Consider the following 17,261-nt stretch of genomic DNA (forward strand, 5'->3'; position numbering starts at 1 on the left):
GATTTCCGGATTCATCCTCCAACCAGCAGTGAGGCACATCTGCTGCGGGGTCAGCGCCTGCAGAACACAATATTGGGCAGGATCAGTGGGGTGCTGCACCGCATTGAAAGACAAAACCATGCAAGCATGCGGCACCTCAACAGGCGGATGGACCGGATGTGCCAGAACAATGGGGACATTGCCTCTGCCATCAGGGAACTGGCGGCCGGACTGCTGGGTCAGGCAGAGGCTGGGCGGCGCAGGGATCGGCAGATTATGTTAAGACTGGACAGGATGGCCACATCAATCGGCAGGCTAGCCATCAACACAACAGGCCTGTCGAGGAGGACAGTTGGCCTGCAAATTGAGATGGGCCATTTTGCTGGGGATGTTGCCAGGGGCCTGGGATGTCTCACACATATCATAGAACTAATGGAGACACGTGAGATGTCGAGGGCCACCGGGGAAACACCCCAAGATAGTGAAGAGGGCTCCACAGTGAGCAGTGTATCTGCCACTGACAGTAGGGTGCTAAGGAGTGGGAGGCAGAGCACCATAGATGCGGCTGGGACCAGCCAGCCTGGCAGGAGGGGCAGGAGAAGTTAGCCAACAGCCCGGACAAACAAATGTGGCACATGGCTTTAATGTGCCACATGAGTGGTTGGCATTTCCCTGCCCATGGACAATTTCATCTTGTATATAGTTCATGCATTACATTATTAAAACAGTTATTTTTCTTCCACTTAACAAAAGGAGTGTTTGGTTAATGGGTGAGTATGGTGGGAGTTTACACGTACCGTCCAAAATATTGCGTTGCAATGTGTTCCCGTCTCAGTCTGCCTTGATTAGCTAGACTCCTATCCCCATGATGGCGGTGTGGTTGTTCTTGCTCTTCCTCATCAGGATCTGGGTCTGCAGGGGTGAGAGGTAGCCCACGTGTGGTGGCTTTGTTGTGGAGGATGGCGCATGCGACCACAATTTTGAAGGCGGTAATGGGGGTGTATTGGAGGGCGCCTCCGCTGCGGTGGAGGCATCGGAATCTTGCCTTCAGGAGTCCGAAGGTGCGCTCTATGAGGTTCCTGGTCCTCTTATGCGCACTGTTGTATTGCCTCTCTGAATCATTGCTGGGTGTTAAAAATGGAGTCATGATCCATGGCCTTAGAGCATATGCACTGTCACCTGTTGGGCACAAAAGTACACTGTTAGTAAGTCCAGATAGTCGTGCACAGTGACCTGTGTGTATGTCTGCAAGGTGTATGCAGCTCTACCTCGGAGGTATCCGTCTCCAAACTCCCCACGTTCCAGGCGTTGATGTATCCCACTATGTCTAAAAATGTATGAGTCATGGGTACTGCCTGGAAACTTAGCTACGATGTCCGTGATGACGTAATGGGCATCACAAACAACCTGTATGTTGAGTGAGTGGGTACACTTTCTGTTGCGGAAAATATGTTCCAGATTAGCGGGGGGCATATTTGAATGTGTGTCCCATCTACACATCCAATGACATGGGGGAAGTGGGCAATGCGGTAAAAGTCCAGCTTCGTGCTGTTAATTTCTGCCTCATTCCTTGGTAAGTATATGAACTGAGACCTGTGCGCTACTAAGGCATCTACGAATGCCCTGAGGAACCTTGACACTGCACTTTGGGATACCCCACCTGCCACGGCAATGACCCCCTGATAGCTCCCTGAGGCCAAGAGGTGCAGTGCACATAGTACTTGCACATGCGTAGGGATGGCGCAGCCACGCAGAGTCTTGTGTTCTAGCTGTGGTTTTAGTAAATCTATTAATTCTAGAATGGCAGCGCTGCTAAGGCGGTATTTATCATAGATCTCCTCTTCAGTTTGCTGGAAAAGGGTCTGCCTTGTTCTATATATCTTCTCCTGTCTTTGGCCCCTCCTCCTCCTCTGCTGGGCTGCGTAGACTCTCCTCCTCACTGCTATCAGGTATATGTCCGCCATCTTGAGTGACCCAGATGCCTTCTGGGTCTCCTTTTATACTTTGGTAATGGTTACCACCTGCTTTGAGTTAGTGGTAAATGCGACGTGCAAACTGGGTTTTTTGCGACTAGTCGCAATTTGCGAGTTGCAATTGCATATGGGTTGCGACTCGCAAATTGCGACTCGCACATTGCGGGTCGCAAAAGGGGGTCGCAACCGGTGCGACTCGCAAACGGGGCGCATCGCTTTTTGCGAGTCGGAAATGGGCTTTTTGCATCCCATTTCCGATTTTGCTCTGTCGCAAATTGCGATTCGGCCCGTTTGCGAGTCGCAAACGTTTGGTACATCTGGCCCTTAGTGGCTGAGGAGCTGGGCTGGGACCTGGAAAGCCTGGCCCTAGGGGAAGGATGGGGGGAGGTGTAGGGAAGAGGTAAATGTTAGCCAGGAAGAGTTTTTTTAGACACACTGGGACGGGAAGATGGAGGGGGTTTGGGAGTGGAGGTAGAGTTAGTGGTTGTAGGAGGTGTACGTATACTGAATTTGGGTGAAGGTGCATGGGCCGGAGGCTGTTGTGAGGTGGATGGCTGTTGGGTGGGTGTGTGCCTGCATTTGTGTATTTTGGGAGAAGGGCTCACTGACACACTGGGAGAGGACACTGGGGATGTGTGAATGGTAGTGGGGCTGGTGATTGCACGTGAGCAGTGTGTGGTGATGGGCGTGCTGGTGTTGGAGGTAGTGGCTGAGGATGTATTGCATGCAGGTGTGAGTGGAGACAAGACAGGGAGGGAGGAGGAACACGTTGAAGAGGGGGACACAGTGGAGGCAGTGGATGTTGCTATGTCTGCATGGGGATGGTGCTTGTGTGAGTGCCTGTGGGATGTGTGGTGCTTATTTTTGCCATTTCCACTCTTGTGTGTTGATGAGTGTGCATGCTGGTCTGATGGTGTGCTTGGGATAGGCTGAGGTACAGGAGATTGGGTTTGGGTGGAGGACGTTGGAAGGGGGAGGCTGGACACAGGGACAATGGCTACCATCAGTGCTGAGGCCAGAGCCTGAAATGCTCTCTGTTGGGCTGCCTGCCCAGAATGAATGCCCTCCAGGTATGCATTTGTTTGTTGCAAATGCCTCTCAACACCCTGGATGGCATTCACAATGGTAGACTGCCCAACAGTGAGGGATCTCAGGAGGTCAATAGCCTCCTCACTGAGGACAGCAAAGCTGAATGGGACAGGGCCTGAGGTGCCTGGGGCAGAGGATATGCCCACCCTCCTGAGTGAGCAGGCACGGGACACACACTGAGGGGCTACTTGGAGGGCGATGCTGGTGGGGGGTGGCGGTTGTACCTGTTGATGCGGTGGGCACAGAGGTGCCCGCCACCACAAGGGAGCTCCCATCAGAGGAGGAGTCGCTGTCACTGCTGTCTGCTCCTGTCCCCGCAGTGGAGCTCCCCTCGCCCTCTGTCCCACTGGTGGCTTCAGTCTCCGTTGTTTCATCCTCCAGGGCCAAGTGGGTTGCAGCTCCCTCCTGCTTCGTTGCCAATGCTCCTCCGCCTGATGATGCTATTGCACAGAAGAACAGGGAGACCACAAAAAGGGGGGGAAAGACAGAAGAAAGACATGTTCAGTGCATGCAACACCTATATCGTTGGCGGACACAACACACAGGGAGCAGCCCTCGCCACTACACCATGCACTAACAGTTCCTAGAAATTTCAGCTGACCATGGGGTACGAGGCCTAAGACCAATTGCTGGACACCTGGAAGTCACAAGAGTCTGACTAGGTGCCACATAGCCTGCCTCACAAGGGACCTTGCCTACCAACTTAGCCCTGGCTTAGGGGAACCCACTGTCCATCTCCCCCAACCAGACACCTCGTTATGCATGCAGAGTCAGCTGAATGAGAGTTTACTCACCCCCTTGTGGCTGAAGTGATGCCCTCAAGCGCCCAATCAACTCTGGATAGGCCACCGCTAGGATCTGGAACATCAGGGGGTCATGGTGCGACGGGCACCCCTCCCACGTTGGGAGGCCATCCCCAGCTGGGCCTCCGCCATCTTCTTGCTCCAGCGGCACAGGTCCTCCCATCTTTTATGGCAGTGGGTGGTCCGTCTGTGGAAGACCCCAGGGTCCGGACGTCCTTGGTGATGGCACGCCAAATACCCTTCTTCTGGTGTGTGCTGACCTAGAGGAATGGTACAGGGGGAAAGGAAATTACTTACCCGTCCAGACCGTCATACTCATTGCACCCCAGTTCCCACCCTTGCCCAGATGCACATACAATCACCATCCACACATGCAGGCCTCAGCCCCTCCCCATGTGTCTTCTATCAACACCCCTCAAAACAGGCATTGCCCATGCAGCATGCTCACAGTGTACTCACCTGTTTGTTTGGAGGACGGTACAGTTGCGTGTACTGGGGGAGGACCCCATCCACTAGTTTCTCCAACTCCTATGAAGTGAAGGCCGGAGCCCTTTCCCTACACATGAGCCATCATTGCTTCCAGACTGAGGTCACAGCAGCACTTGCAGTGTAGATCCTCTCCTGTTGAAGGTCAGGTATCAAGTGAGTGAACAGACAGAAAATGGTGGTCACGTCCGCGGCGGTGCGTACCGTCACCGCCGGCGTACACCGTCATTGGCTCCTGGCAACCATAGGGCCCAATGTTAACCATTGCAGATTTGCACCGCGGTCTTCGACCGCCCACCGCAACGGTGTACAACACCAGCGTATTTACCTCATATCCCCTTGTCCCACCTTACAGGTCAGGCAGCCACCATTTCAGGAGGCCACATGGGATGGATGTTAACTGCGTCACACTTATATAGGCCGGGAATATAGACAGATACCAGAACATTGCGGATTAATAAAGTTTCTCAAAATAAGACAGTGTGATACCTCAGTGTTGGATGACTCTCTGCTAGCTGTTCTCCTCCATAGGGCGCGTCCGCTGCGGCAGGTGATGAGATGGCGGCATCCTCTGGTGTACAGACCCATGGTGGACCTGTCAACAATGGAAGAGAGACACATCCTAGTCAGATACAGACTTGATTGTGCAACAATCCAGGAACTGTGTGCCCAGTTGGAGCTGGACCTATTGTCAGTTATCCGCCATCCCACAGGAATCCCCCCTGTAGTGCAGTTCCTGTCTGTACTCCATTTCCTGGCCAGTGGGTCTTTTCAACATCAGGGATGTCCCAGCCAATGTTCTCTAACGTGTTGTCCAGAGTCTTGTTTGCCCTGCTGAAACACATGCGCAGCTACATCGTTTTCCCTCAGGTGGAAGATTTGCCCACAGTGAAAGGTGACTTCTATGCCCTGGGACATATCCCCAACATCATTGGTGCCATTGATGGTACACATGTGGCATTTGTTACCCCGCCCCCGCAGAAAGGAACAGGTGTACAGAAACCGGAAGAGCTACCATTCTATGAATGTGCAGATGGTGTGTTTGGCAGACCAGTACATCTCCCATGTGAATGCCAAGTATCCTGGCTCTGAGAATTACGCTTACATTTTGAGGAATAGCACCATCCCTTATGTGATGGGCCAACTCCTGAGGCACCGTGTGTGGCTAATAGGTGAGGCCAAGGTCCCAATACAGCTGACATAGGGGTCTGGGTATGGGGCTGTCCCTAAGGGTTAGTGTGTGTCTAACAGTTGTCCCTCGACATTTGCAGGTGACTCTGGTTACCCCAACCTGTCATGGCTACTGACCCCAGTGAGGAATCCCAGGACAAGGGTGGAGGGATGCTACAATGAGGCACATGGGAGAACTAGGAGGGTGATCGAACGCACCTTCGGCCTCCTGAAGGCCAGATTCAGGTGCCTCCATCTGACAGGTGGTTCCCTATACTACTCACCGAAGAAGGTGTGCCAGATAATCGTGGCCTGCTGTATGCTGCACAACCTGGCTTTGCGACGCCAGATGCCTTTTCTGCAGGAGGATGGGCCTGATGTTGGTCTTGTGGCAGCTGTGGAGCCTGTGGACAGTGAAGAAGAGGAGGCAGAAGAAGAGGATATTGACAACCGAAACGACATCATCATGCAATACTTCCAGTGAGACACAGGTAAGAAGATGCCACTGCTTCCCACATCTCATTCTATTGTTGGAACTAGCATAAGGGGGTTATTACAACTTTGGAGGAGGTGTTAATCCGTCCCAAATGTGACGGATATACCACCAGCCGTATTACGAGTTCCATAGGATATAATGGACTCGTAATACGGCTGGTGGTATATCCGTCACTTTACCTTCACTTTTGGGACGGATTAACACCTCCTCCAAAGTTGTAATAACCCCCCTAAGTGTGTCATTTTCATTTAGTGTATGGACCCTGACTTGTCACTTTGACTTTCCATTTCACAGATGTGGGTCCCACTTTGTGCCATCCGCTATGTTTACTGCCGGCCTACAGCTGTGTTACATTAGTATGTGAACAAGTAAATTGGCATTGCTATATTCCATAGTTATTGCAATTACACATTTGTGAAAGCACAGACTGACTCCAGATTGTTTTGTGATTGAAGTGTGTTTATTCCTCTGCTAATAAGTAAAGGGGGTTGTAAAATGGGATGGGGTGATGGTGGAGGAATGTCCATGGCAGAGTCCAGTCTATTTGTTTCACAGGTGCATTGTCCAAAGGGGCATAGGAAGTGGAGCAATGGCAGTTTAAGGATGACAGGGTGACATAGTGGGACAGATGGGTGACATTCAGGGGGGTCTAATTTCCTGGCGGGGTCTTGGCAATGTTCTCTGTCTTGATCCTGGATCTCAGGGACAGTTTGTGGGGTGGTTCTCCATCTGCAGGGGGTGGGGTGCTGGTGTCCTATTGTTGAGGTGGAGGGCTGCTCATCGTCCAGGCTAGTGTCAAGGGCCCCTTGTTGTGCCACTGTGTCCCTCCTGGTGTTGACAAGGTCTACCAGCACCCCTGCAATGGTGACCAGGTTGTTGTTAATGGACTTCAAATCCTCCTTGATCCCAAGGTAGTGTTCCTCCTGCAGCCGCTGGGTCTCCTGAAACTTGGCCAGTACCGTTGCCATTGTCTCCTGGGAATTATGGTAAGCTCCCATGATGTTTGAGAGTGCCTCGTGGAGAGTGGGTTCCCTGGGCCTGTCCTCCCCCTGTCGCACAGCACTCCTCCCAGTTTCCCTGTTATCCTGTGCCTCTCTCCCCTGAACCGTGTGCCCACTGCCACTGCCCCCTGGTCCCTGATTTTCTTGGGTTGGTGGGTTTGCCTGGGTTCCCTGTAGTGGTGGACACTCTGCTGATTGACGTGTCCTGGGGACAGAGGGATGGGCCTGCTGGGTGGGTGCTGTGCTGGTGTTTTCTGAGGGGGGAGGCTCTGTTTTGGCTTGTGACAGTGTCAGGGGAACCGACCGTCCCGAAGTCTCTGATGGGCTGGTCATCTTGATCCAGTTGTGCAGAGCTGTTGTCATCACTGTGGGCCTCTTCTGTGGGGGGACTGGATATGTCTGGCACCTCCTGTCCGGTGACGTTGGGTAGGGGTCCTGTTGGGGTGTAAATTCATAATTATTGTATCTGTGTGTGCCATTGTGTGCAATGGGTGGTTGACCCTCTACTCCAGTGCTTGCATTATTGGCTTGGTCCTTGTGTGACTGGTGATTTTGGGGCATGAGTGAGTCTCTGTAGTGGACATGCTTGGGTGATGGGTGTCCATGCATTGGTTTTACATGCAGGGCTTGGTTTTGGGATGTGTGGGTTGTGTTAGAGGGGTATCTGTGGGTTGTTGGGGTTATGGGTGTGAGGGTAAGGGTAAGGGTGGGAGAATGTGATGGCATGCAGGTGGGGTGGGGGGATAAAGTAGTAAAGATTTGCCTTACCAGAGTCCAGTCCTCCTGCTACTCCTGCGAGGCCCTCAGGATGCAGTATTGCCAAGACTTGCTCCTCCCATATTGTTAGTTGTGGGGGAGGAGGTGGGGGTCCACCCCCAGTCCTCTGTACAGCAATCTGGTTTCTTGAGACCACGGAACGCACCTTCCCCGTAGGTCGTTCCACCTCTTCCTGATGTCATCCCTAGTTCTTGGATGCTGTCCCACTGCGTTGACACTGTCGACAATTCTGGGCCATAGCTCCATCTTCCTTGCAATGGAAGTCTGCTGCACCTGTGATCCGAATAGCTGTGGCTCTACCCAGACGATTTCCTCCACCATGACCCTGAGCTCCTCCTCAGAAAACCTGGGGTGTCGTTGAGGTGCCATGATGTGGTGTGGGTGATGTGTGAGGTTGTGTCAGTTGTGATGTGTGAGGGGGTGTGTTGGTGTGTGTTGTTTGAGGTGCGTGGATGTTGTGTGAGTGATGGTGTTGTGTGTCTGTGGATGCTGGTGTTGTTTTAGGTAGTGTCTCTCTCTGACGTGCTTTCAAAATTCTGGTAGTAAGGGTTTGTGGGTGATGTGGGTGTGTTCTTTATATTGGATTGGGTGTGTGTGGTGTGTGTATGTGTATCAGGTGTATGTATTTCAAATTGTCCAATGTGGTTGTGTTTTGTAAGTGTGTGTGTATTTTGAGCGCAGTGGTGCGATTACTGCGGTTGAAAGACCGCTGCGTTGATTCGTGGGTCGTGATAGTGTGGGGGTATTCCTGTTGGCGTGACGGTGTTGGTTTTGTTATCGCCAGTTTATCACTGACCTTTGGTGTAGCGGACTTGTGTGGGTGTCTGTATTTTGGCGGATTCCGGGCTGTGGGTCGTAATACCTGTAGCGGAATTCTGCGGCAGCAGCGGTATGTTGGTGGTCTTCTGCACGCCGGTAAGTGGGATTTACCGCCAGGGTTGTAATGAGGGCCAAAGTGTTTGATTACTTGCTCAAATGATGGAATTGAGATCCAAACAAATAGTGATGATGAGACAGACGCAGCCCCAGAAACAAAGGGGCATATTTATACTCCGTTTGCGCCGAAATTGCGTCCTTTTTTTTGACGCAATTTCGACGCAAAACTAACGCAAACTAACGCCATATTTATACTATGGCGTTAGAGGCGAATAGCGCCAAAGTTCCCGGAATGTGCGTCATTTTTTAGCGTGAACCCCTTCCTTGCGTTAATGATATGCAAGGGAGGCGTTCCCGTCTAAAAAATGACTCCCAGGCCTTTACGTGGTATTTATACTCCCGGGCAAAAGAGACGCCCGGGAGTGGGCGTTGCTAAAAACGGCGCATTTGCGCCGCTTTTTAACGCCTGGGTCAGGCATGGCGTTAAGGGACAAGTGGGCTCAAAATGAGCCCACAGTGCCCTCCCCTGCCCCCAGGGACCCCCCTGCCACCCTTGCCCACCCCAGGAGGACACCCAAGGCTGGAGGGACCCACCCCAGGTAAGTTCAGGTAAGTATTTTTTTTTTTTTTTTTAATAATTTTTTGTGGCATAGGGGGGCCTGATTTGTGCCCCCCTACATGCCACTATGCCCAATGACCATGCCCAGGGGACAGAAGTCCCCTGGGCATGGCCATTGGGCAAGGGGGCATGACTCCTATCTTTACAATGATAGGAGTCATGTTGATGGGGGATGGGCGTCGTTAAAAAATGGCGCAAGTCGGGTTAAGACGATTTTTTCGACGTAACCTGACTTGCCCCATTTTAAGACGCCCATGCGCCATTTTCCCCCTACGCCGGCGCTGTCTGGTCTACGTGTTTTTTTCCCACGCAAACCAGGCAGCGCCGGTCTGATTGCGCCGTCTAACGCCATTCCATAAATACGGCACCCGCATGGCGCTTCAGAATGGCGTTAGACGGCGCAAAACTTTTTGACGCTAAACTGCGTTAGCGCAGTTTAGCGTCAAAAAGTATAAATATGGGCCAAAGTGTGAAACCACAAATGAAGAGTACCCAGTGATTGAGTTTTTCCCGATGTTCACAGTGAAAGAGCTTAATTCTGATTTACAGGGGACGGTAAAAGAGAACGTGTGGGATTTGACAGGGAAAGAAGTGGGTTTGATCAAAGGAGTAGAGCCAATTAAGGTTACCTTAAAGTCGAATGCAGTCTTTCCTCAACTTCCACAGTATACCATGACACAAGATGTCCTGATGAAAGTGGCTCAGATAATTGCAGATTTTGTGAAGCAGGGAGTTCTAAAGGAAGTGTTGAGCAGTCCATGTAATTTGCCGATAATGGGGTTGTAGAAGCCATGTGGGAAGATTCAGATTGTTCAGCATTTGAGAAAAATAAATGAGATTGTGGTCAAGTGTTGTCCCATAGTGCCCAATCCAGCCGTGATAATGTTCCAGATTCCGTGTGATGCAGGGTGGTTCACAGTTGTTGATTTGTCACAAGCGTTCTTTTCTGTAACTCTTCATGTGGATAGTCAATTTCTCTTTTGTTTCAAATTTCTGGATAGAGTCTACTGCTGGTGTAGACTTCCTCAGGGTTACACAGAATCACCTTCCTTGTTCAACCAGATCTTGAAAAAGAATTTGGAGTCATTAGAAGAACCTTTTCAATCAACCTTGGTACAGTACATTGATGACTTGTTGATTGCGTCCAAGACCAGGGACGAGTGTAAGTATGACTCGATTGCCCTGTGAACCATCTGGGAAAATATGGTCATAAAGTGTCTCCACTGAAATGGCAGTACTGTGAGAAAGTAGTGAAGTATTTGGATTACCAAATTGAGAAAGGGTTGAGGAAAATATCCAGAGAGAGGATTACAATCATACTACAGATAAGTCCCCCGACTACATAGAGAGATGTGAGGATGTTTTTGGGAATGGTGGGCTACTGTCGCCAATGGATCCCGAATTTTTCAGAAATGTCAAAACTATTGCAGAAGTTGACTCATAAGGATGTCACCGATCCCATAGTGCTAGACAAGGATGAAATAAGAGCGTTCACTGAGTTGAGAGAGAGTTTGTGCAGAGCTTCAGCGTTGGGTATGCCTGGCTACGCGAAGCCTTTCACATTGTTTTGTCATGACCGTGATGCATGTTCATTGTCTGTCTTGACTCAGGTCCATGGAGGTGCTCATCACCTAGTAGCATATTTTTCAGCTACCTTGGACCCAGTTGCAGCAGCCTTACCAATTTGTTTGCGTGCAGTTGCTGCAGCTGGTCAGAGTCTTTCACGGTGTGAAGGTGTGGTGATGGGATATCCCCTGACTGTAATGGTCCCTCACTCGAGTGAGATTTTACTGCCAAGGACGAATACACAATCCTTGACTGGCACTAGTTGAACTAGGTATGAGACGAGTATTTTGGGAGCACCAAACGTGACACTGAAAAGATGTACAGTGCTGAACCCGGCAACTTTACTTCCAAATGAATCTACTGAAATTGAAAAGGAGGAAGATGTTCAACATGATTGTCTTGAAGTGACAGAGTTGTGCACAAAACCAAGACCTGACATTAGAGATACTCAATTGGAAGAAAATGATCAAATTGTTTTTGTTGAATGGTTCTTGTCTGAGAGACAACACAGGGACACTGAGAGCAGGATAAGGTGTCTGCACAATTATAGGTACCTTAGAAGCTTCCTGGCTTTGAGGAGTATATTCTGCTCAGGTAGCGGAATTGGTCACTCTTATTAGAGCATGCCATGTTACTGCTTGACTGAGAGTCACTATCTAAAGGTTTTCTGACCTCTACTGGATCACCAGTGAGAAATGGTGAGAGAATAAAAGAGTTGTTACATGCAATACAACTGTCAGAAGAAATTGCTGTGGTAAAATGCAGTGCTAATGTTTAAAGTCGCAGGACTACGTGTCTTTGGGGAATGGATTTGTGGATCAAGTCGCAAGGTTTTGCCCATTGATCTGTATATCGTCCAAGGACAAGTGGGAATTGATACCTGAAGAAGACACAACATGTACGAGTTATGCATTAAAAGTGACTGACACTTTGGAAGAGTTAAAATCTTAACAGAGTAATGTTGACAAGGAGGAGAAATGTTCATGGAGTAAACTGAAATGTGTTCAAAGACAAGATGAATTGTGGGTGTCTGAGGAGGGTCAATTGGTTTTGCCTGTTGTCCCAGATGGCAAGGTATTATCATGGTCAGGCAAAGATTGGGAGGGATGCCATGGCTCATCGGTTCAAAATTGATTGGTTTAACCACAATTTTAGACAAGCAGCTGAAGCAGTATGCCATCACTGTGTCATTTGTCAGCAATTAAATGCAGGGAAAGGGACAGTGGTTAATTTGAGTCACATTGGAAGGGCAGGAGGTCCATTCAATGGAATGTAATTGGATTTTATTGAGATGCCTGTGTGTGGAGGTTTGAGATATGTGTTGGTGATTGTTTGCATCTTTAGTCACTGGATTGAAGCGTACCCTATGCGGAGAAATTATAGTCTTACAGTAGTGAAACTGCTGCTTTGGGAACTGATACCGTGCTTCAGATTTCCGATCTCTTTAGAATCAGATAGAGGAAGTCACTTCAATAATGAGGTGATTAAACTACTGTGTGCAGCATTGAACATTGAGCAGAAGTTGTATTGTAGTTACTGCCCATAAGCATCAGGACTAGCTGAGCAGATGAATGGTATTTGAAGTCAAGAATTGCCAAAATGTGTGCCGCTACAAATTTGAAATGGCCTGATGCATTGCCTTTAGTGTTGATGTCAATGAGAAACACACTTGACAGGAAGACAGGACTGTCGCCTCATGAAATCCTCATGGGCAGAGCAATGAGATTGCCAGCAGTACCAGCAAATGCACTTGTCAACATTACAGATGATATGGTGTTGGATTACTGCAACGGTCTGGCTGATGTAGTCCGCTCTTTCTCTCAGCAGGTGGAGACCACCACACTGCCATCGATCCATGACCCAGGGCACAACCTGAGAGCTGGAGACTGGGTTGTTGTCTGAAATCATGTGTGAAAGACAGGTTTGGAGCCTCGTTGGAAGGGACCGTACCAGGTGGTCCTCACGACTACGACAGCAGGGAAGTGTACCAACAACTGTGAGGTAAATTACAGCACAAGAAAAGGAGCATGGAGGAACTGAGACTGAACCTGAGCTCGGTGAAGACGGTTCCATCACTCCTGTGAGAGACGAGGGTGGAGACCTTCAGGACGGTGCTGGAGAACCTATCTCAACTGAAGCAACAGGAGAGCCTAATATGGAGGGGGCTCTTCCAGAAGTAGACGATTCTGAGAGACAAACAGGGCAATTGCCAGACCCAGAAGGGGAAGGAGTTGAGCTGGATCAAAGTCAAGGTGGTCAGACACCTCCTGAACCGGTTGCAGGTCCGTCAAGAAAAAACACCACAGAGAAAGAAAAGGGTTTGAGTTCAACCCTGAAGAGAATATTAACAGAAGGTTCATTTAAAAGAGATTAGTGGCCGAAATCGCAAGTGGAGAAAAGGAAAGAGATGGTTGTCAAATCAACGATGGAGGAAGAAGTAGATACTGCGAGAAAAGAAGAACTAAGGGAAGGAGAGCTGAATGGTGATCGAAAGTTGAAAAGAAAGAGCATAGAAAATCGAAGATACGCAGGTCCTGAATGGGCATATGCAACTACAAACGAATGGCAACAAGAGTTCATGTCTTTTTGTTTTGATAGAGAGGTTCCGAGTCAATATTTTGAGGTGACAAGAAAGAAGATTGATGAACTGAACTTTTGAAATAATCTGAGAAAAATATTTTTGAGAAAGAGACTGTTGAAGGTAAAAAGAAAAGACATTGATAACCTGATTTGACTTTTTGAAACTTGATTTTGACAAACTGCTAACTGATTCTGAAAAGGAACAAGGGTTCCTGGAGTGAAGCTGACCTGCTGAAAGAAGAGTTGTTTATTTTTGAGTTTTGATTTTTGCTGCAAATATTTCCTAAATTCTTTCTGCTTTCTGATTCTTTACAGATCATGGCTGACTTTGATAAGCAGGTTAGAGGTGCTAAGCGCTGTAAATACATGAGCATTGGTTTGGCAATTATGTGTGGGATTTTGTTTATAGTATTGATTGTGGGTATGTCTGTTCTTGATGCGAAGGGAGCCATCCATTCTTCTGCTTTTGAAACGACTACTGCACTAACGGCTTTAGGGAGGTTTAAGCTAGATGAGAAGTATTTGTATGATTATACTAATGCGCAGGGAGAACTTTCTTCTAACGTTTTCTATCGCTTGTTGAGTAAGCATGTTGAGACAATGGATGCAAAGGATTGTCTCGTGTGTATGCAGATTCCTTCATCAGGCGAGGAAGGAGTCACCTATCATAGTCTGCCACTAACCTACGGAATTAGTTGTAGCCTGTTATTAACAAGATTCTATAACCAAGAGTATATTCAGTATTTCTATTCTAACCATCATTGTGTGCTTTCGTTTGTTCCTATAATTAGATATTTGAGTAGAGTAGCTAATGATAATGACATAGTATTAGTTAGAGGAATCTTTGAACCTACATTAACATTTGGTACAGCTTATGCTCATAAGAACAACCTTACATGCTTGCTTACACCTTTAGTGAAGAGCATCTTAGATCATACTGATGACAAGAGAAAAACACTGAAGGAGAAATTAGAAAAAGGTTTAGAGAAAAGGATTTCGAAGAACAATTATGCCTATAGTGCAATTAAAGCGCATGGGAACTAAGCTTTAGATGCATTACATGTAGGGAAGCTTTGTATATATAGGCCAAAGTTGCGCACTGATACTTTCTTTTTAGGTGCTCATGAATGTAGACATGTGTTTTTGTTTCAGAGTAAATGGACATTTATGTTGAATGGGCAGGACCCTGCGATTCCGGGGATATATTATATTTGTGGACTTAATGCTTATTATTGTCTTCCAACAGGATGGTATGGGACATGTTATTTGGGGATAGTTTTCCCAAAGATTTACCAAATTGAGGATTTGAAAACGTTTCTGAAAATGATTGAATTACATCATAAGAGACAGAGGATGGAGTCCTCTTCTGCAATAGTGGATGATATATTTGGTGCAGTGACTCTTTCAGTGGGAATCATCCTGAATTCAATCAAGATTCGAAAGTTGTCTACTATTGTGGATAACATTCTGAGATAGTTTTTCAGGAGCTTTACTTCTGATAGATACTGAATTGGCTCCAGGTAGAGCTATGACTCTTCAAAATCGTCTTGATTTAGACATTCTTTTAGCGAAGGATGGCGGAGTCTGTAAAATGATTTACTTTAGGCATTGATGTTCATACATTCCTAACAATAGTCAAGAAATAAGAGATTTATTTACTAATCTGAATAATGCAAGTAGTGATTTGAAGGAGTTAAAAGAACCAGGTGTTTGGGAGAAGGTTCGCACATGGTTTGCTTCAGTGGGAAATTGGATTGGTAGCATTTGGAATGGGGTACTATTGAAAATGATTACAGGGAATATTAATTGTTGTGGGTTGTCTATTGGGAATATGGGGATTATGCAAATTAAGTAAAATAATTATATTGAAGAAGTCTAAGAATAATCAAAGGAGAGAAGAAAAGAAAAGGGAAATAATTAACAGGGAAAATTAAAGAGAAGACAACATTTTGAAGAAATCAAATTGTAAAAAAGTTGTGGGTGGTAATTAGTGTGATGACACATTTAGTCATCAGAGGAGGGATTGCTGAAGCAGGCGTCTTAATTAGAAATTATTAAGGAGTGTTTATGTATTTTGAATAATCAATAATGTAGAAAATGAATAACGTTGAAAAATAATGCACATGTTGGAAAAAAGTGACCTTGGAGAATGGTCACCAGCATTCACAAATTGTACTAACTGATGTTTAAAACTAATGAAATATTGAAAATGAATTAGATTAATGTAATACTACGTCATATTTAGGGTTATGAATGATGCTCTACCTTATTAATTGTAGGTCTTAACTTAGAGAGTGTCTTGCCCTAAGCTTGCCAGGCCTCATGCAGAAGCTGTATTTCTTAGTGGTTAATAAAATGCTGATGGAGTTAATTAAACTGTGAAATGTCCATTGTCTTGTTAAAAGTGCTGAGCAGAGGCTTTCCATGAGAACCAACTAACAGGAGATGATGTTCCTAGAATTGTAACAAGCTGTGTGTAATGTGTATGAGATGTACCTTCCCAGGACATGAACAATGAAGACACTTACTGGAGACGAAGATGCAACAAATTTGTTGCCTGACGAGCCGGATGATGAGGACCTTGTAATGCGGACCAATCAACTTCATGTGAATAGCGAAATATTAGAATTCATAGATTTGGGATAGAAATAATATTGGGTAGTATATAACTGTACGATTAATTGACCAATAGGGAATTAGGGAAAAGTTTCAGTGACTTTGATATAACAACGTGACAGAGGGAAATTAAGCAGACGATGAGACCAGAGATCTAGAGTGACTTTGGGAGAAGTAGAGATTCGAGATTTTGTCATTGGGCTCATACTGTCTGACTGAGAGTCTGATGTTTTGCTGATCGATTGATGACCTGAGTATAAAGACTGATTCTGTTTGCTGACTTTTGCCGTGGATAGGTAGATATGACATTGTGGCTGAATTGCATTTTCTGCTTTTTCTTTCTAGGTACCAACTGCGCTATCTAGATAGTTCCCTTAGCTAGATGTTTTTTCTAAATTGGTGTTCTAAATTGTTTTTGCGTGAAGTCCAACATGCTGATGCTAATCTGGGTTAGTTGAGGCTACTCACATGATGACTGACGGATTGGAGGGACAAATGTTTGACAAGTTATCTTGCTGAATTCGATGTATCATATATCTTTATTGCAGCTGACTCTGCGTTTGATGTGCACTTTGGCTTTTTTCTGATTCAGGCTTTGATTAGATTGTGTTTCTTTCCACGTTTTGGTCAACCAGTATTGTGCTTATATGTGTTTCATTAGATTTTGAGATTAATCTACATGACTTTAGCATTGTTAATATGAGGGAAATAAACTTACTAAACCTTACTAAAGGTGTGGTTATTCATGGCTGGAAAGTCATGGTGTGTGACAATTACTGACTCCATTGATTACTAAATCGACTAATGGTTATTGATTATTGTGTATTGATTATTGTTTCTGTTCTGAGACTATGGTAAGAACATCCTAAACGAGTCAAAAGGTTCATCGACCTATATGCATCCCTTTGTAAGTTTACTTATTAAGGACCAGCGTGCTAACAACGCTGGTCATGGCTGTGGTGTTGGTGCGCAGCTGCCTGCTTGCTCCTTTCCTGTTGGTGCTGCTTCTGCTATGATCCTGTCTGCTCTAGCCCACAGCTGCCACGTTGTTTGAATTTGGTCCGAAAACACTGCTTTCATGTGTAAATTCCCAGTCCCCGAGACAAACCGTACAATTCTGCAAAGGTTATACCATTCTAAAACTCTGGGCTACGCTTTGAATAATACATATTGCTGTATCTGAAAGAAACATTACTGCAGAAGGACTGCAGGGATTTCCAAGCAAATTCT

Source organism: Pleurodeles waltl, chromosome 12 (genome assembly GCF_031143425.1).
Source record: "Pleurodeles waltl isolate 20211129_DDA chromosome 12, aPleWal1.hap1.20221129, whole genome shotgun sequence".
In the NCBI taxonomy this organism is placed as follows: Eukaryota; Metazoa; Chordata; class Amphibia; order Caudata; family Salamandridae; genus Pleurodeles; species Pleurodeles waltl.